The sequence below is a fragment of the Hibiscus syriacus genome, unplaced genomic scaffold (genome assembly GCF_006381635.1).
Source record: "Hibiscus syriacus cultivar Baekdansim isolate YM2019G1 unplaced genomic scaffold, ASM638163v2 tig00110123_pilon, whole genome shotgun sequence".
In the NCBI taxonomy this organism is placed as follows: Eukaryota; Viridiplantae; Streptophyta; class Magnoliopsida; order Malvales; family Malvaceae; genus Hibiscus; species Hibiscus syriacus.
The window spans coordinates 242,281-264,813 of NW_024062599.1; the positions used below are offsets into that span (position 1 = coordinate 242,281).

General features: G+C 35.4%; 1 pseudogene; it reads left to right on the forward strand.

Moving 5' to 3' along the window:
- Positions 1–1,236: 1,236 nt before the first annotated feature.
- Positions 1,237–12,925, forward strand: LOC120215526 (annotated as a pseudogene).
- Positions 12,926–22,533: the final 9,608 nt, after the last annotated feature.

Here is a 22,533-nt window from a genome sequence, read left to right on the forward strand (position 1 = left end):
ACTTTAGCAGTTCTGAAGTACTAGTCAAAAGGAAGGTTTTACTAAAGCTGAATTTTGGTAAAACTTTAGCTTTAAGTAATGTTCTGTATGTACTTGCTCTGCATACAAATATGATTATTGGTAGATTATTGAATAAGACATGCATTAAACTAGTTTTCAAAGCATATAAACTCATTCTTTCTCGGAATGGGGATTATGTAGGGAAAGTTTATTTGAAAGGGGTTTTTTATAATCAAAACTCAGTCTAATTAACGTAATAAAACCACTACTTTTACTTATATTGTTGAGACACTTGATATGTAGCATGCTAGATTAGAGCATGTGAACATTCACTCTCTTAAGAAATTCACTAAAATGAATTTACTTCCTAATATAAATGAGAATAGCTTTAACAAATGTGAAATTTGTGTAGAAGCCAAACATGTTAGACCTTCTTTCAAAAATGTTTCTAGTAAAAAGACTGAATTGTTAGAACTTATTAATACTGACCTAGTAGACTTTATAAACTCTGAAAGTAAGGAAGGTAAACACTACTATATAACCTTTGTATATGACTTTTCAAGATATAAAAAGGTATATCTCATTATAACTAAAGAATAAACTTAAAACTTCTTTCTTATTTATAAGACAAAAGTTGAAAATCATCTTGATATGAGAATAAAATGGCTTAGGTCTGATAGAGGTGGTGAATGCATATATAACTTTCTCAAGAAGGTATACAAAAAGAATAGAATTATTCATGAAATCGCTACCCCTACTTTCATCAACAGAACAAGATAGTTGAAAGGAAAAACAAAACCTTAAAGGAAATGATAAACTCTTTACTCTTAAGTTCTGGGTTATCTGATAACATGTGGGGGGAAGCCATTCTATCTACAAATCACATTTTAAACCGAGGATACTCTAAAGATAGAATTAGAGCCTAGAAGAAGTAAAAGATAAAGATTAGCCACTACATTTGGTTCAGATTTTATAACTTCCTTTATTTATGAATTAAGTGATGTAGACACTATTTCTATTTTTATAGCTCAAGCATTCCTATTAGATAAGGATCCAAAGTTGTATGCTAAATCTATAAGTTCTATCGATGCTAGTTTCTAGAGAATTGCGATAAATGAAGAACCAGAGTCAATAATGTCTAATCACGTATGGGAGCTGGTAGATTTTCCTAGAGGGTTTAAACTTATCAACTTTAAGTGGTTTTTTAGAAAGAAACTTAGGTCAGATGGTTCGAACCAGAGATATAAGGTGAGGCTTGTAGTCAAAGGATTTACTAAGAAATTTGGTATAGACTCCTTCAATACGTATTCTCCTATCACGAAAATCTCAACGATCTATGCCTTATTTACGATATCGTCTATTCATAAGTTGCACATACATCAGATGTATGTAAAGACTACATTTCTAAATGAAGATCTAGAAGAGAAGATCTATACAGAGCAACCACCAGGTTTCGAAGCACTGGCTCGGAAGGCAAAGTGTGTAGACTTAAAATGTCACTTTAAGGCCTTAAACAAGTTCCAAAACAATGGAACAAGAAATTTCACAAAACCATTTTGAGTTTTGGTTTCATTGTTAATGGAGTAAATGTATGTGTATATTAAAAAATGTTTGGGACTGATTGTGTCATCATAAGTTTGTATGTTGATGACATGTTGTTATTCAATAATAACATTGAATGCATTAACAAAATTAAAAGTTTCATGTCTACTAAATTTTAGATGACAAACTTAGGAGAGGTTGATGTAATATTAGGAGTTAAGGTTACCAAAACTTATAAAGAAATTTCTTTAAATCAAACACATTATATTTATAAGGTGTTAAAGAAATTTGACAATTTTTGATGTAACCTCTGTCAAAACTCCTTATGGCGCTAGTATTCGACACCTTAAAAATAAAAGAAGTAACGTTTCCCAATAAGAGTATGCTAAAATTATCGAGAGCCTTATGTTTTTAATAAACTACAGTCGGACAAATAATGCCTATGATGTGAGTATGTTAAGTAGATAATATCATAATCATAGTGGTGAACATTGGATTGCATTGAGACACTTACTTAAGTATCTTAAAGGTATTATGGATTGAAAAATTGATTTTGCTTGGTTATCCTTATGTACGAGAAAGATACTTTGACGAAAATTGGGTTACTGATATTGATGAAGTAAGCTCTACGAGCGAGTATGTTTTCACCTTAGATGGCATAGCGATCTCGTGAAAGTCTATAAAGCATAATTGCATTGCTCGTTCTACAATAGAGTTAGAGTTCATTACTGTTGACTTAGTTGGGCAAGAAGCCAAGTGGCTTAGAAACTTATTAGCATAAATACCCTTGTGGGGAAAACCGACTCCTCCGGTGTCCTTGTTATGTGATTCGTAAGCTATGATATATGTAGTTCAAAACCAAGCTTAAAATGGTAAGAAGAGACATATTCACATTAGGCATGAATCAATAAGACATATAATAAGGAAAGAAGTACTCTATTTAGAGTATGTGAAGTCGGAGAGGAACCTAGCTGATACGCTTAAAGGCTTAAGTCAAAAATTGGTTCTGGATTCGTCGAGGGGGATGGGTTTAAAGCCTATTGGTTAAGGAATTCATGGTGGATACCCAACTTAGTTATCTAAGTTCAATACGGTCAAACGAAACCATGGAAAGACTCATAGTGTACATTCTCTTACCTATCCCTATAACGAATAATGTAGATACACATGGTGAGCTTAATTGCTCTTAATAAATTTATAGCCCAGGCTTTGGGTGGTCTTAGTGAGAAGGACTTGATGAAATTACTGATTTTTTGCTGAATATCTATTCTTAATAAGTTCACAATCCAGTGTTAAGTGGGTAGTCCTAATCACGAAGGACTAGGTGAAATTACCGCTAGAAATGTTGAATTTTCTTAAAACTCTTAATGAATTCAAACCCAAGAGTTCCTGTGTTTCTAGCGAGAATGACATATTGAATTCCCCTACTATTGAGGTTGAATATTTATTCTTAATGATTTTTTATCTTAGAGTTTTGGTGGTTCAATTAAAATGAACTTGAAGAAATTCACCTTAACTATATGAAATGATGAGTTGTTGTAAAAGCTTTTAATTATTTCATAGTCCGGTTTTGGGCAGTTTATGTTGATATAAACTTAATGAAATAACCTACGTAAGTGAGAAGGATTAGCCACCTTCTATGAAAAAGGTTGGGTCATTTTTTTTTTCTAATACACTTACTATAATCCTGAGGAAAGAAGGCTACTCTTATATACTTTCGAATATACTCTTTGTAGGCGCATCGAGGACTTCAGTGGATGAAGAGGCTAGTTGTGTGTTATGGGTTCACCTTAATCTTAGAAAGTTCAAGATTCGTTCACTTATCTAAGAGAATAATTACTCATTATCACTATGTACTATTTCCAGATACGTTCATTAGTGCTTAAGCAACTAATCTCGCAATTGCTCTTCTCTTGTTTTTTAATCAAATTTTTCTTCCCCAAATAACTTTTTCTGTATTTGTGGGGGATTGTTGGTTATATTCCACATTGAGAGGGTACATCTTTTGGGAAGGGTATTTAAAGGATCACCTTTACCCTCTTTTGTTGAATGTGGTAAGATAACTCCATTGCACTCTATACTGCCACCGTCGTCCGACTGACGCGACTCGGGTCGGGTCAGGGTCGGGGTCGGGGTCATAATCCAAAAATCATTATGTTGTAATAGTTGTGTCAATTGGTATTTTAACATTTGTGCTAGCTGTTAATAGTGGATTTTGACTTTCTAGAGATTGAACATGGACAGTTTTGTGGCCAGATTCGACTCTTAATTACAACAGACAACATCTTTATTTTCAGAGCTTAATTTCAGCAATTTGCTTTGCTGATTTAAAAGTTGTCTCAACAGCTATTTTGTGGATGAACCTAGACGGATTTGGAGTCAAGTTCAACCAACAATATCAAATAAAATTACAACAATTAAATTGATATTTAATTTTAGAATTAAATCAGTGATTTATTACTATTTTATTTTTTACGATTTTATCCCTCTTTTGATCAGCCTATAAATAGAGATGGTTTTTCTCATTTTTATATCATCCAACAATTCAAAGCATTTCATCTCTTTTAAGAATTCTCTCTAAAGCTTTCTTATTTTTTCAATGAGAAGAGCAATTTCACCATTGTCCACTCTGAAAATTCGGGTGTGCGAATTTTCTGAGAGTCGTGCTAACCTCGGAGGACGATCACCTATAGCACCGATTACACACATTGAGGGTGAAATTCATTTCTAAGGCAGTGGTTTATACCACAACACGATTGTTTAAATTTACTATTTTATGATTTTATTAATTTTCAGTCAGTACTGATGATTTTATTTTTCAGTTTCTATTTCTAACATATATTTCTCCAAAAGTTGCATTAATTTTCAATAGACTATTACTCTTGTATCAGATAAAGCTCTGAAGCATTTGAAACCTAATCTAGTTATATTGGTGCCTAAATTAGTAAAGCGTCTACTGGTTGCTTATGCGCTTCTTGAACGACTTCAAGAAGCTATATGTAGAACCTACATTGCGAATACATGTAACATGCTTGTTGTCGTGGACTTAATTTTTTTTTCATAAATAGTATATGTGGACTGGGTCAAGATGTTTAGGAGAACAAGAGAGTTTTTGACATGTTGTCTCAAATTTGAATATAACTCTGTTTAAAAAAATGGTTATAAAATACATTATCTAATTATCATTGTTGATAATGATTCTTTTATTTAAGGTATTTGGAGCTCTCGTTCAATTAGAATGTGACAGTGAAGTATGGGAACGTGCCTTGTTTCAGTTTTGCTAGCTTTTGACAATTTCAAATGATGAACCTTTTGTTGCAACCATAGACTTCATCTTTAAATCTGCGTTTCAATGCCGACATCTCCAAGAAACTGTATGATTTTGCTTTCTTGTTGCATTCCATAGAAGATGTGACTCGAGAAGAAATTCTTCAATCGCTTGAGGATGAAGTTTGTAGATTGGCACAAACAATGGGGAAAACTGAAGGTGAAAAGCAAGAGAAAGATTTCTTGGAATCAAAGTTGCAAGCCTGTGTCATGGCCCTGGAAGGAAAATTAGGGATTTTGGAACACAAATTAGGGATTGACGATGAATAATGGGGAAATGAGGAACGAATTAGGGGTTTAGAAATTGAATGGGGGAAATGAGGAACGAATTGGTGATTTAGAAATTGTTACCGAATTGTTATCTGATATTATCATGGGCTGAGGAGTGCCAGTGGGCTGAAGGAAGTCAGTAAGCAAGGATGAACGGGCCAAAGCTGAGCTGGACAGAGACAGTTATTTTGTTAGAAAGAATATTACAGCTGTAACTAAATATTAGAAATATATATAGGATGTAATGGAAGAAAAATGAACTCTATGAATGATAATTAAGAATCCGTTTTCTGTAAACCTACCTTTTCTTCTTTTTCTACAATATTTTCTCACAAATTTCAGGTGCAAACCTGACAATTGGTATCAGAGCTAAGTCAGTGATCCCAAACAAATCTACACGCTGGGTAAAACAAAAAAGATGAAAAAGACTGGAACCGTGGAGTTACAAGAACAAACAATAGAGGTTAACGATGAAGAGGCCTTACCACCTTGGTGGGCTGGACAGAAGGCAGAGCTGGAGGGAAGGATACAAATATATTGGAATAGGGGATGATTGAAAATAGAGGCTATTTGCAGAGAATCCTACAGCTGGTCAATCAGGCAGCTGAGGAAAAAGATTCACCTCGGTCAGAAAGGAGTTAACCATCAGCAGCTGCAAAACAAAACAAAGAAGAAGGTAAGCTTCCATGTTTGGTTATTGTTCTTGGTGAGCATGAGAAGTATACATTTAAGACTGGTGAACCGGGAATATTAGCTCCTAAACCTGTTCATACACCTCCACTTCGTGAAAATCAACCTCATGCTAGAGTGGATGTGCAAAAATTAAAAATGGGGGAAAACATAATAGAAATGGAAGAATCATCCATTGGGGAAGGTATTCATTCAAGTTATGTTTTCAAACCAAAATTAGAACTTCAAATGTTTGATGGAACAAATCCTAGAACCTGGGTAAAAAAATATTAGAAGTATTTCTCAATCTTTAGTGTTCCGGAAGGTCAGAAAGTAGAATTAGCTACCATGTATTTAATAGGGAAGGCTGAGACCTGGTTTGATGGCTATATAGCTCAGAAACATAAGGTGAGCTGGCATGAATTTACAGCAGATATATGTCATAGATTTTGTGATCAGAATTGTAATGACATTGTGGAAGAGTTTACAAGCTGATTCAAAAGAATTCTGTAGAAGACTATCATAAGAAGTTTGAGGAGTTGAGGTCTTACATGCTGCAGTATAGTCCATTTTTGGAGGAGGGGTATTTTGTTTCTAGTTTCCTGAGTGGATTGAAAAAGAAATTAAGCATAGGGTTAAAATTCATAATCCCACAACTTTAGCCACTGCTTTTAGATTGACTAAATTAGTGGAATTGACTTGGGAAGTAGAAAACAGGAAACTGAGGTTCCAGCCTATAGCAGTATCTACAGGACAGAGCTTCAACTACAAGGTCCCACATATAAATTTGAATCAATCATAAAAAGGAGCTGTTCAGAATTTGAATCAGAGTAAACAATCATTGGTGGAGTATAGAAGGACACATGGATTATGTTACAAATGTGGAGAGAAATTTAGTCTATGACATCAATGCAAGGTCAAACAGTTAAACTTAATGGAGGAATTGGAGGATACAGGAGAGTTTGAAATTTTGGAAATAGGAAATAATGAGGCTATTGCAATAGACCTTGTAGAAGAAAAGCTGGAAATTTTTATAAATGCTATAATAGGGTAGATAGGCCACCACACATTGAGGATTCAAGGACACATATCTCGGAGACCTCTAAACATTCTCATAGACAGTGGAAGCACACACAGTTTTATAACTGGTCAATGGTCCAAAGAAGGAGTGGAATTGGAGCAAACTCATCCTTTGACCATTACAGTTGCTAATGGTGAAAAGTTGTACAGTTCAGCCATGAGTAAAAATTTAAAATGGGGAATGCAGGGTTCTCAGTTTGAACATGACTTCAGAGTTTTAACTCTAGAAGGAAGTGATATGGTGCTAGGAGTGGATTGGATGAAAAACTATAGTCCACTACTGATGGATTTCAATAATATGACCACGAGTTTTAAAAAATATGGGGAAGAGATTACTTTAAGAGGAAAACAGAATTCACCTACTTTGAAAGTGATATCAGACAGTAAATTGCAGAAATTGATGGGGAAGAACATTGATATAACAGGGGAAATTTTTATGCTAAGTGGGGAAGTTAGAACTAACATGGTACCCGTGGAATTACAGAGTTTATTAGAGGAGTATTCAGTTGTTTTTTAGGAACCAAAAGGGATGACACCTCCAAGAGATCATGACCATTCTATTACACTAAAAGAGGGTACATAAGTAGTGAACATTAGACCCTACAGGATGCCCTATCATCAGAAGTCAGAAGTGGAAAAACAAATTAAGGAGATGTTGTCCTTTTCCATAATACAGACCAATAAAAGCCCATTTGCTTCTCCTTGTTTGTTGGTTAAGAAGAAGGATGGAAGTTGGAGAATGTGTATTGATTATAGGCAATTGAATGCCTTAACTATAAAAAACAAATTTCCAATTCCTATAGTGGAAGATTTGTTGGATGAGTTGACTGGGGCAGCCTATTTTTCTAAGTTGGATTTAAGATCAGGGTATTGGCATATTAGAATCACTCCTGAAGACATTCCTAAAACAGCCTTTAGGACTTATCATGGTCATTTTGAGTTCAAGGTTATGCCTTTTGGATTAACAAATGCCCTAGCCACTTTTCAGGCTTTAATGAACAAGTTTTTTGGTCCTTACCTAAGAAAATTTGTATTAGTTTTCTTTGATGACATACTCATTTACAGTCCTGATCTAAAGAAACATGCCATGCATCTTTGGACTGTTTTGGAAGTCCTTAAGCAGAATCAGTTGTTTGCTAAAAGAACAAAATGCTTCTTTGGTCAACAGGAGGTGGAATATTTGGGCTATATTATATATAAGCAGGGAGTGGCTACTGATCCAGCAAAGATACATGCAATGCAACAATGGAAGTTGCCAAAAACTCTTAAATCCTTAAGGGGTTTCCTTGGGCTGGCAGGGTATTACAGGAGATTCATAAAAGGATATGGAGAGATTGCTAAGCCTTTAACTGCTATGTTAAAGAAGGACCAGTTTCAATGGACAGAAGAAAGCAAAGCTGCTTTTGAAATTTTAAAAGGTGCAATGTGTCATGCTCCTGTCCTAGCATTATCTGATTTCAATAAAAGTTTTTGTTTGGAGATAGATGCAAGTTCTAGGGGAATAGGAGCAGTTTCATCTAAAGAATGCAGACCAGTGGCTTATTTAAGTAGAGCATTGGGACCTAACCAATTAGATCTATCCATTTATGAAAAAGAATACCTAGCCATACTCATGGTTATCTCTAAATGGAGACATTACCTAGAAGGGGGGCCATTTATTATTAAAAACAGACCATGAAGCTCTTAAGCATTTGCTGGAACAGAATCTCACTACTTCAATATAGAAAAAAGGGCTTATAAAATTATTGGGATTGGATTATGTTATTCAGTACAGAAAGGGCAGACACAATTTGGCAGCAGATGCATTATCCAGAAGAAATGAGGAGGAAGTAAAGCTACAGCAAATGACTGCTACTGTTGTCATTCCTACTTGGGTTCAAGAGGTCAAACAAAGTTATCAAGGTGATTCCCTAGTTGCTGAAATGGTTACTAATTTAGCTATTTCCAGGCAAGAGGCAGCAGACTGGTCTTATTCCAGAAGTATCTTAAGATATAAAGGGAAGGTTTATATTGGGGAAAACGGTTCTTTAAGACAACAGATTCTACAAGCTCTACATGATTCACCACAAGGTGGCCATTCAGGTATACAAGCTACCTACCACAGGGTGAAATCTTATTTATATTGAAAAGGGATGAAAAACATGGTTAAAAGCTATGTGCAGCAGTGTGATATCTGTCAGAGAATAAATGATGAACAATTGTTAAAACCAAGACTATTACAACCTCTTCCAATTCCTCAACAAGCTTAGGAAATTATTACAATGGACTTTATTGAAGGTCTCCCTACTTCTAACAGGTATAATTGCATCCTGGTTATTATTGACAAGTTTACCAATATGCACATTTTCTACCTTGGTGCATCCCTTCACTGCAGCAGATGTAGCTAGAATCTACTTGGATCAAATTTATAAACTACATGGGCAACCAAAGATAGCTCTATCTGATAGAGACAAAATTTTACTAGCCTTTTTGGACAGAATTAATGAAGCTCCTAGGAACTACTGCCCTATTCACTACAGCTTACCATCCAGAAACTGATGGTCAAACAGAGAGACTAAATCAATGCCTAGAACAGTATTTACGTGGAATGTGTTTTATGAAGCCTACTAATTGGAGTAAGTGGTTATCACAAGTTGAATGGTGGCATAATACAAGTTTCCATACTGCTTTGGGAACAACTCCATTCAAAGCTTTGTATGGATATATTCCCCCTACTATGACATGGCTAACAGACTCTAAAGTAGCAGATGTGCAACAATTATTACAAGAAAGGGACAATATGAATACTGTTTTACAAGATCAACTAGATAAGGCACAACAACGCATGAAATATTATGCCGATAAAAAGAGAAGTGATAGAGAGTTTCAAGTTGGTGATGAAGTTTACCTCAAGTTACAGCCTTATAGGAAAACCTCAGTGGCCCTCATGAAAAATTTGAAATTGTCTGCGAGGTACTATGGACCCTACAAAGTCATCGAAAGGATTGGGTCAGTGGCTTATAAATTGCAATTGCCTAACAGTTCAAAGATACACCCTATTTTTCATATTAGTCTACTAAAGAAGAAGATCGAGAACAAGATAGTTACCTCTCAAGATCCACCAGAAGTTAATGCGAATAGACAACTTCGTGTTTATCCAGTTGTGATATTAGACAAACGAATGGTGAAGAAAGGTAAAAAGGCAATAACTCAATTGTTAATACAATGGGCGAATTTGGGACCAGAAAATGTTACATGGGAAGACTTTACAGTGTTGAAATCACAATTTCCTAACTTCGATCCTTGGGGACAAGCATCGACTGCAGGAGGAGGTATTGTCATGGCCTTGGAAGGAAAATTAGGGATTTTGGATCACAAATTAGGGATTGACGATGAATAATGGGGAAATGAAGAACGAATTGGGGATTTAGAAATTGTTACCTGATTGTTATATGATATTAGCATGGGCTGAGGAGTGCCAGTGGGATGAAGGAAGTCAGTAAGCAAGGATGAACGGGCCAAAGCTGAGCTAGACAAAGACAGTTATTTTGTTAGAAATAATATTACAGCTATAACTAAATAATTGGTATACCTAGAAATATATATATAGGATGTAATTGAAGAAAAATGAACTCTATGAATGAAAATTAAGAATCAGTTTTCTGTAAACCTACCTTTTCTTCTTCTTCTACAATCTTTTCTCACAAATTTCAGGTGCAAACCTGACAGCCTGCTCATTTTTTCCTCATCATAATTTCTACACTTTCTGTTTCGTTTTCATATTTTGATTTGAACTTCTAGGAAGTTTTTAACATTTTTGTGGGGTGGAAGTAGTGGTTGCGTGCTAGGTCAACTTTGTGACAGATAACGACAATGCCACAATCACCATTTTGTTACTTTTCCATAATATTAGTGACCATTGCGTTACTTTTAAAATTTTAGTGGAAAAATTTAAACTTCTTCACCGTTCACTGATCATTTATGTATTTTACCCTAATAATAATAATAATAACTTTTGAATATTGATAATCCAATAATTTTGCCCGGAAGCTGAACCATTATAAAATTCTGACGAGCCTAACTTAAAATACCTTAATTGGAAAAGGTGATTTCCCGAACCTAAACCTCAAATCGTAGTCCATCGAGCTAAACTTTTGATTTAGGGCATCCAACTTGGATTTTGTTCATCACCCAAAATCTTGGTATAACCTTCTACATATTTATGCAAATCAGAAGATTTAAGGCTTTGTTTTCATTTGATTTTGACAGGTGAGATTTTTTTTTAATTTCTTTTTTACTATTTTGGTTTCTTTGTTGAGTTTTTAAATTTATTACGTTGTGTTTTTATTATATTTGAATATATTGTTGATTTAAGCCGTTTGGCTTCTACAAAATTTCTTGTAGCGGGTTGCTATTGCCCTTACATGGTATTCGAAATCCCTCTGCTTCTCGTTGCGGATTAGACTAAATCTGAAGAATTAGCCGATTCATTTCTTTCAATTGAAATCTGAATATTTTTTATTTGTATTCTTTTCATTTGAAATCCCTCTATTTTTCATGTTTATTTTTAGAGACTTTGTGATTTTGGCTTTTGGGGATAATTTGTTTTGGGATTTCTTCAGGGTTTATCCTCTATGAAAAATGAACTCCGATTTTGTTTTGTGTTTTATGAAGTTGTTCATAAATTCCAAGATTTTAAAATGTTATCACGAATAAAATTCATGTTAGCACAAATTTTAAAGACCACTAAGAGAATGGATAATTGACATGAAAAGTCCTAATTAAAGAAGGTACGAAAACCTTTTCCCCCGCAATAGGCCATTTTGAAAAGTTTACAGTCTTGATCCACTTAATGCCTCATAGCATTTTGCCGATGAACAACTATATTCTGCTTTCATGTCTCCCAAACTCATCCGAAGCAAAAGCATAAAACCAAAACCTATGACGTCCCACAGCTCTGCGTATATATTGATGAACTTATTTTGGTTTGATTTCATCTTCAATTTAGGCCATTTTTCTTGTTTTCGAGTGCTATATCGAGGGTAAATTAAGTTTTTGGTTTTGTAATCACTGTTATTTTGGTTAATTTATCTCATTGTGAGAATTACATTTGATGGTTCAATCTCGTAATAACTGGTTGTGTTGTTTCATTAATTTTTGTCACTTTTGTGCAAAATCTTTTTCTTCTCCAGCTTTTTTCTTGGTTGGTTCGTAATATAATTCATACTATGATTAAGATTAATCTTGAAAATCTGACACAAGCTTAGTTTTCATTGATAAGAATAATGCTTGTTGTAAGTTTAGTCTTTCTAGTATTTTTTTATTTGATTGTGGGTTTGTGAAATCATTATGAACTACTTTGAACTAACCATTTAAACTTTGAATGCTCCTGCTGTGCCCTTCATAAGGGAAGACTTTTCTAAACTGTTAAATTATAGTTTCTACTAACCTACCATGAAATCTATTTTTATGCATTTGCAGTGACAAGTCTTGTAAACAGTGGTGGTGAACTATGATTCTTGGTAGTAACTCCATCCGAGAAACCCACTATGTTGTTCTATCTGTGAAGGAAGATGCGAGTTATGAAGAAATTCGTACAAGTTATCGAACTGCTATCCTTAATTCTCATCCAGATAAGTTAAATTCTGATCACGAGTCTGGAGAGAGATTTTTTGCTAGTACAAAAGGCTTGGGAAATCCTTAGTGACCCCAATTCGCGGACAGTCTATGATAGGGAGCTGCGAGATTCAAGACAAGATGTAGTGGCCTCGGAAGATATCGGGTTAGATGATATGATGGTTGAAGATGTCGGGGAAGTCATGGAGCTTTATTACCAGTGCCGGTGTGGTGATCACTTCTCAGTTGATTCTTCGGAGTTGAGTAAAATGGGGTACACTTTACTGAGGGACGGGAGTGAGATATTTGTAAGGACCCCTGATGCTTTACCAGCTTCAGTTGTTCTTCCTTGTGGTTCTTGTTCTTTGCTTGTTCGACTGATGATAAATCCAGATATTAAAGTTCAAGTTGATGGGTATTTGTGATTGGTTTTGTTTTCCATTATTTTTAGCTGAAAATCAGGCATGCTTGCTTTGTTCGACTTGGATGGAGCTTGTAACATAGCATTTGATTCTTCGACTTAAAGTTGAGAATTTAAGTCCTTGATTGCATTCCACACCAATTAGTTCTTAACAATTGACTTGGAAGTCTTCAAATGTTTCTCTAATCTAAAAATTGAATTATTTTCTTACTCAAAACATGTTTGTAAGGAACATTGAGTACTTAACTTGAACTGTATACAAAGTAGAAGGATCTGCTTCACACCTCAATCTCTGACATGTTGATGAACCTAATACTTCCCTTTTAACTATTTTAGCTATCTGAACATAGAAGAAGTTTTCTTTCTTTATCAGTTCTCCAAATAATTGGAGCAAACTTGACAGACAGATTTCATATTTTTAAGGTTAGTGTTTCTGTTTCTTCTTTCTCGTCTTTGCACATGAATTATATACCAGTCCGAGCTTATTATTTTGTTTCGTCAAAGTTTAACAGGTTCCAGAACTTGATTTGTTTTTGCTAAGTCTGTAATTTGGAGTTGATTAATTTGAACGTTGAGTTTTGCAGGGTTTAAATTTCACTAAGATCAGATCAGAATGGACTGTTAGGCCAAGATCATTGACTAAAAACTATTGGAAGCAGATGGGTTCTGAGGAAGGAAATTCTCATTTTGGAGTGTATATCATTGACTAAGATTTTCATTTCGGAGGAAGGAAATTCAAGCAGATGATTACTCAACTTCCACCTTTCAAATTCTTGGTAAGATTTCTCTGGGTCCCTGTTTTCACCATGACATGGTTTACTTTTGCAAAATTGGTCAGCTGCCATCAAGTGACACCAACACAAAAATAACTATAAACTATTTATTATGGGTTGCGTTCACAGCCATCATGTTTTTCCTTATCCATTAGTTAAACTCATAGGTTAGAAATTGTTCCCCCCCCCCCTCACTGTCATCGTTACACGTGTTATGGAGACTAGTTCCTTCACCAAGAGCTTTCATTAATAAATTCATGAAGTCGCTGTAATTTTTGGTTGTCTCGTGACAAATTTAAATCAACTTGGTTCTAAACTTTCACCACCAACCACGATTCCATTAAGATGGCCTACAAAATAACGCTTTGAAATGAGCTGGTACGGTTAATACCGGTTGGCCATTATCATGAGTGTCATGCCCCAACTTCACCTGCTTAGATTGCCATTGACCGTCACTCAACCATATATAACACTGTCGTTAGATGTGGTCGTTCATGAAATACTGCTCTTCACTCTCAATCGAATCTTTTAGCAAGCTTTATTCAGGTACGTTCCTTTTCCATTTCAAGATTTGACTTACAGTTTAAAGAAAGAAAGAATCGTAATCTTTCATGTCATAGTGCTCGAAGTTGTCTGGTACATGGTCTCTATTTTCCTTCATGACTTTTGGCTTGGAGTGGGAGCTTGTTAATTACTCTCAAGGAAATATCTACAGCACGATGAACAGAAACATAATTCAACTCCATAGGAAATTTGGATTTAGACCCATGGTTGAACATTACATGGCTATCTGAAGCTGAAAAGTAGGATTTTGATTTGAGTATCGGTAGTTAATCTATCGGTGTCGGTAGTTAATCTATCTGTGCCGGTAGTTAAGCTGCAAGGGCACTATCAAAACTAGCAAGGTCAATTTCAACATCAAAACAGCCAATGAATGTATGATACCTAGAATTGAATACGAGTGTTAAATATTTTTTTTAATTAATTTGGGGCAAGAACAAGGTAGTGTCTGTTCAAAGATAAATTCTCAACTTTTCGATATTGAACGCTCACAATCTTAACATCTATGGTAATTTTTTTAGGATCCAAAAGAGATCTTATCCTATATCTAATATAAAATACAGATATACATCTTATGTCTCAATTTGAACGTTTCAGTCGGCTGCTTTGACCAACATGGGAGTCTTTTATCGGGAACAGCCTCATCAATCCAAGAGATGCAAGTTCCTAGCTACAGTTATGATGGTAGCATTTTGAATTGCCATACATTCAATGAACGATGGTCGGATTCTGATCTCGAGGAAGAATATTCAACAAGTGCCATCCATGATGAATCTGAAGTACTAAACTATTAACTAGCAGACTAGCAGTAGGAGCAAAAGATGATTTTTTTATTTTCTAGTCTGCTAATCGAATCTTCACCATTTGATGTTCTTAACTGGTAGTAATTTCCGAAATTCGATGACGAGTAATGGAGAAGATGAAACACAGACGGAGTCAAATTTCTGAAAGCCTTTCCTGGGTATTATCTCCACCAAAAGTGGAACTTCATATCAGGGTTTTAAAAAACGGGTCCGCGACCGTGATTTCGGTCGCGATATAGCGGTTTCGCCGTTGTCCGAATTACCCGCGACGGCCGCAATCACAGTAAATATGAAATAACCGAAAACGCGACCGCGATTTGAAACCTTACTTCATATAACCTCAAAGCTGGCCAAACAAGAAGACGAAGATGATAAAGAAGACAAAAAAGATGGAACTCTTTTCTATTGGAAGTTGCTTCTCCATCTATTCCAGTGCTGCGAGCAGGGAAGTATTTCTATCGGCTAACACGGATTTCTCCCGCTGTTCACGCTTAAACAAGATAATTTCCGAGAGACATGGAAGTTCGATTTCCAGGACTTTCAAAGGCGATCGATCATTCAGGAAATCTGTTATTGTGAACGGTGGCCATTCGGGTTATGCAAGAAGGCTGTCTTATGAGTCTTGGTCTTGGCGTAAAGGCACTGGATTGAGATTATAATAAGGAGCGATTTAAAATAGATTAAATCAATAAAAAGGAAGCTTTACTCTCAATTAAAATATCAGCTTCGACATCAAAATTACAGATTATGAATTTTTCTTCACTTGTTGATAGGTCTTGAGCATTGTTGGTATAATCTAGAATCCGAAGTATTGTATTAGTTATGCCAGCTCAGCTTTAGTTTGTTATGTGCCTACGACAGTTAAGGTTGTTATCAATCTGTTATAGAATCTCATTCTACGAAGGTGTACGAAAACCTATGAGCACTATATTGTTGAATAGACTTGTTGAATAAGAGAAGTATTCCCTCCTTCATATTCTGTAACTTCCTAACATGGTATCAATCGCCATTTCTTCTCCCCTGCTCTCTTAGTTTGTTTTCTTTTTCGTTTTTCTGTTTGGCTTCCTTTCTTGTTTTCTGTTCGTCTATTTCCTGATGGCCAATACCAGTGCTAGTTCAACTCTTGACTGTAGGGATTCGTTTAAGGTTGGAAATATCTTCACGAACAAGAAGATCAACATCCTACTGGATGAAATGAATTTTTCTTCTATGGAAACAAAAGATCTTGCTGACTGTGCCTAGTCATCGTCTTGAAAGGCTCCTTACTCGTGACTTTCAATCGTCATGGGAAAAGATTTTCGATGATGAAGGAAATCTTGTGCACAATGAAGATTATGAGGAGTTCGTTGCACACAATGAAGATTATGAGGTGTTCGTTGCACAAGATAGTGCATTAGCATCCTGGTTGCTGTCAACTATAAGCGATTATCTTCTTCCTCAATTTTTTGGAGCTGAAACGACTACTATTGTGTGGGTTACAGTGTTGAAATTCTTTGCGAACAGATCCACTACCAGTGTTATGAGCCTCCACTATAAGTTACGTTCGATCAAGAAAGGTGACGAGAGCATGAGATCTTATCTCACACAGATCAATGAAGTGTATGATGCTCTCGTTGCGTGTGGAAGTCCCATTTATGATGTTGAATAGATTGTAACCATTTTGAATGGTTTGCCATTTGAATAACAATCGTTTATGGTGGTTATCACAACCAGTAAAGATGTTTTTTCTGTAGATAGAGTCAAATATGTTTTGGTAGATGTTGAAGCAGAGTTTAAAGGATTTCATGTACAGAATCAATTTATTATGACTTCAAATGTCGCTCAGGTTCATGCCAATGCTTAAGAAGGTTCTCGTGCAAATCAGTGATTTGCACACCATGTATTCATATATGGCAAATCTAGTGCTGGTCAATATAATTCTGGTGTCAGGTCAGTTGCAGGTGGTCATTGTAGCACCCATCTCCCGTATACCTTTACGTATACTAGCTACATATGTCACATCACTTTTAAAATAGTTTCCCATTTGAAAATCTGTAATATTTTGTTTCATTTTATAAACCATTAGAATTTATTTATAATTAAAACATGCATTAACTTACATATGAAAATAAAAAGAGATGTTCCACATTTCACTGTTTTACAGTAGTTTAATTCAAAAGTTTCACAGAGCGTTTTTACTAAACTTATTACGTGTCGACTAAAATATATCAAAAGTAGATAGGTAAGTCATATTGTTACTGATTAGGTGACTCACATGCATTAACTTACATATGAAAATAAAAAGAGATGTTCCACATTTCACTGTTTTACAGTAGTTTAATTCAAAAGTTTCACAGAGCGTTTTTACTAAACTTATTACGTGTCGACTAAAATATATCAAAAGTAGATAGGTAAGTCATATTGTTACTGATTAGGTGACTCTGACTTTATGTCCGATAATTTCCTTACTCATCTTGTATTCAACCTATGCGTGAAGTGAACACACGTTAAGTATTACTTAGTGAGGCATACTTAATCACAAGCAACATTTAAACATAAATATAGGTAACAATTTTAATATTGAGCAACTCTTTACAATTTATTGTAAACCTTATAACTTTGCACCATTGGTGCTATTATAGTCATTTATCCACTCATGATGAATTTCGTGGGTTGCACACATAGTGCCTGTACGGTGATTCAACTCATGATAAATTCCGTGGATTTACACACAAAGTGCCTGTACGGTGATTCATCAACCCATGATGAATTCTGTAAATATGTGCTTGTACTGTGATTCATCAACCCATGATGAATTCCGTGAACATGCACACAAAGTGCCTGTACGGTGATTCATCAACTCATGATGAATTCTGTGAATATGCACAAAAAGTGCCTGTACAGTGATTCATCAACCCATGATGAATTCTGTGAATATGCACACAAGGTGCCTGTACGGTAATTCATCAACCCATGATGAATTCGTGAATATGCACACAAAGTGCTGTACGGTGATTCATCAACCCATGATGAATTCCGTTAATATACACACAAAGTGCATGTACGGTGATTCATCAACCCATGATGAATTCCGTGAATATGTACACAATGTGCCTGTAGTACACATAGTACTGATATATCGATGCAATATATATGCACTCACCTGACTTTCCTCTCTATGTATCCAAAAGTAAGGCTGATTACTCTGGTACTTTGCCTTTTCCCTTCGTTTTGCTTGTTTCGAGACCTTGTTTGTGATCTACTCAAGCATTCATAAAAACAAATACCATACCCATGTTAGAATATTTCCTAACCATTATACTTAAACAATACTCAAAAGAACATAACATTAACTTTCTATACCAATATTATCCTATTTTTAACATTTATGTTTCCATAGTATTGATACTACTACCCTGGTACCGATACTTCTATACTATGGTACCAATACCCCCATCTGGTATCGATACCAAAATTAGGTTCGATGTTGCCTGGTATCGATACACTTACCATGGTATTGATACTACTATACTATGGTACCGATACCCCCTTCCGGTATCGATACCAAAATTAGATTCATTGTTGTTTGGTATCGATACCATGATAATGGTATCGATACTACTTAACTAATTTATCCCATTTTAGCCTATAGTATCAGTACTGCTCTAGCAATACCAATACCCTTACCAAGAATTTCCAGTTTTCAATCCGATTTTCCCCTAAATAGAGTCAATTTTCATTATATTTACCCCATAAAATGCTATTAAACTCTTTCTTAACTATCCATACTAACATTCCTTCATTTAGCCTCTTAGAATATCTAAACTCTTTCAAGAACATTCAATTCTAAGTATCAAACCACTTTTTCTAATATATTCTTAATACAATATAATACTTCTAATCTCTCATTTACCTTTTTGGCAAGTCAAATCTACCAGTAAACCTCAATAAACACCAATATACTAACATATTATTTCAAAACCCATTTTATAAAATCTCCAATATTTTCTCCATTTCATGGTTTTAATCTCAATTAATTCTTCCTTAACCTTCTATATCACTTAAGATTGTATAAACAACCCACATTCAAAAGGAAAAACCAATTTAATTGAAGCTTACCTTTGGAGCTATAGAGAAGACTTCACCCACGTGAAAGGAGAAGAAAAAGAAATGGCTTTTTGGGTTTACTCTCCCTTTTCCCTTAAATTTAATACCTTACTAACTAATAATTTTAAATTCATTTTCTAGTAAAGGACCAAAATGCCCTCTTAGTAATCCATTGTCACAATTTAGTCTAAAACATTAATCCTAATCATTCTCATCTTTATCATTTAACCAAATAAATCCTCCTAATTTTTAAATTCTTTCAATAATGTCCTTAATTCAATATTTATGGTATTACAATTCTCCCCCTTAATAAAATTCGTCCTCGAATTTAAAGAAGTACTGCACCGAAAAGATGTGGAAAATGCTTTTTCATATCCTCCTTTCTCTCCTAGGTAGCCTCTTCCACAATATGATTCAGCCAAAGAACTTTAACCAACGAAATCCTTGATTTCCTTAGCCATGATCGTATTTGTTCTTCCTCATAAGTCAAATCTGGTTGGATCTCTATTTCTTCAGGAGTGATAACATGTGAGGGATCTAATTTGTACCTCATAAGCATTGATACATGAAAAAAATTGTGGATCTTATCCATGTCCGGAGGCAACGCTAACTGATAAGCTACGGGTCCAACCTTTCAATATTTCATACGGTCCAATGAACCTTGGACTCACCTTTCCTTTTCGCCCAAAACGTAATACATTCTTCCAAGGCGATACTTTCAAAAATACTTTGTCTCCCTCTTGGTATTCTAATTCTTTTGTTTTTAAATTCGCATAGGACTTCTGTCGATATGAGGCTATCTGTAGATTGCTCTGGATAATCTTCACTTTATCCTCCATATCTTTCATCAAATCTGGGCCAACCAAATCTCAATCTTTCAATTCATACCAATTTAATGGTGTTCTGCATTTTCTCCCATATAGAGCTTCATATGGCCCATCTTAATACTTGATTAATAACTATTGTTATATGCAAATTTTGCTAAAGGCAAATACCTTTCCCATGATCCCTTAAACTCAATCACACATGCCCTAAGCATATCCTACAATATCTGAATAGCTCTCTCTGACTGCCCATCTATCTTCAGATGAAAAGTTGTACTAAAGTTCAGTTGAGTACCCAATGTCTCATGCAAGGACTTCTAAAACCTTGAAGTAAATCTTGGGTCTCGATCGGACACTATCGATATTGGTACTCCGTGTAGTCTAACTATCTCTTTTATATACAGCTCCACATACTTATCCATTGAGTAGTCTACTCGAATTGGAATAAAATGAGTTGTCTTTGTCCATCTGTGTACTATTACCCAAATTGAGTCCTTTTTACCCGATGAAAACGGTAGCCCCGATGTCACTTGATGTTGGCTACAGTAACTCGAATGGACACTTGATGTTCAACTTTCACTTGCTGACATGTCAAACATTTGGCAATAAACTCTGTGACAGCTCTCTTCATGCCAGGCCACCAGTAACGACTTTTCAAATGCTGATACATCTTATTTCCACCTGGGTGCATCGTCAACGGGCTATAATGTGCCTCACCAAGAATATATCTCCTCAATTCATCGTCATTAGGAATGTAAAGTCTTCAACGGTAATATAAACATCCATTATCCCCTAATTCAAAATCTTTGGCCTCTTCTTTTTCGACTTGTGCCACTTCATCAAGCATTTCTTATCTCTATCTTGCAGTTCTTTAACCCGATCCAAAAACATCAACATTAACTTTAATTTGGCAATCAAATAACCATCTTCTTTTAAACACATACGTACATCTAAAGCCATTAAACCTGTAAAAGTCTTTCGACTGGGCGCATCTGCTACCACATTAGCCTTTCCTGAATGATAATCAATGGCCAAATCATAATCCTTTAGGAGCTCAATTCATCTTCCCTGCCTTAAGTTCAGCTATTTCTGAGTCAACAAATACTTTAGACTTTTATGGTCCGTATAAACATGGAAACGCTCACCGTACAGATAATGGCGCCAGATTTTCAAAGCAAACACTACTGCCACAAATTCCAAATCATGAGTTGGGTAATTTCTCTCATGATTCTTCAGCTGTCTTGAGGCATAGGCCACGACTTTACCCTCTTGCATCAGTACACATCCCAATCCGTTATAGGATGCATCACTGTAAACAACATATTCTTTACCCGACTTAGGTTGTACGAGCACTGGAGCCTCAGTTACTATTCTTTTGAGCATTTCAAAACTTTATTGGCATCTATCCATCCAAACAAAAGACACATCCTTCCATAATAACTTAGTTAACGACAGAGTTAGCATCGGAAAATTCTTCACAAATCTCCTATAATAACCAGCGAGCCCCAAGAAAGTCTAAACTTTATAAATATTTTTTAGGGTTTGTTAATCCACTATAGCTTGAATCTTTTTAGGATCCACTCTTATACCCTCTGCAAATACTATATGACCAAGGAACGAAATCTTAGCTAACCAAAATTCATATTCAGAGAGTTTCGCGTACAACTTCTTATCATGAAGTATCTGAAGAACCACCCGAAGATGAGCATCATGTTCCTCCCTTAACTTGGAATATACCAATCATCTATAAACACTACCACGAACTGATCTAAGTACGGTTGGAATATTGTGTTCATTAAATCCATAAATATTGTAGGAGCATTTGTTAATCCAAACGATATTACCACAAATTCATAGTGTCTATACCGAGTCTAAAAAGTTGTCTTGAAAATATCCTCCTTTTCAATCCTTAACTGATGGTACCCCGACCTCAGATCTATCTTATAGAACATTGATGTGTCTTTCAACTGATCAAACAGGTCATCAATCCTCGGAAGAGGATACTTGTTCTTTATCGTTACCTTATTTAATTGATGATAGTCAATACATAACCTCATAGACCCACCCTTCTTTTTCATGAATAGTACATGTGCGCCCCAAGGAGAAACACTAGGTGGGATGAATTCTTTATCAAGTAGCTCCTGTAACTTTGCTTTTAGTTCCCTTAAATGCATTGGAGCCATTCTATACGAAGCCATAGAAACAAGTTCGTTACCCAGGTAAACTTCAATTTTGAATTCTACTTCACGATCGGGAGGCAAACCTGGTAACTCTTCCGAAAAAACCTCTGTAAATTCCCTAACTATGGCGATATCCTGCAATCTCACTTCCAGAAATCTAGTGTCTATTACATTAGCTAGAAAAGCTACGCATTCTTTTGACATCGTTCTCTTTGCGGTCATGGTTGATATCACATTGGAGGGAGACTTCGCTTTATCACCAATCATTATAATCTCGGAGCCTTTCGCATCCTTTAAAAATAGTCATTTCCGGCAACAATCTACCCACCCATGATGTGGAGACAACCAATCCTTGCCTAGAATGATTTAAAACTTATCAAAGGGCAACTTCATTAAATTTTC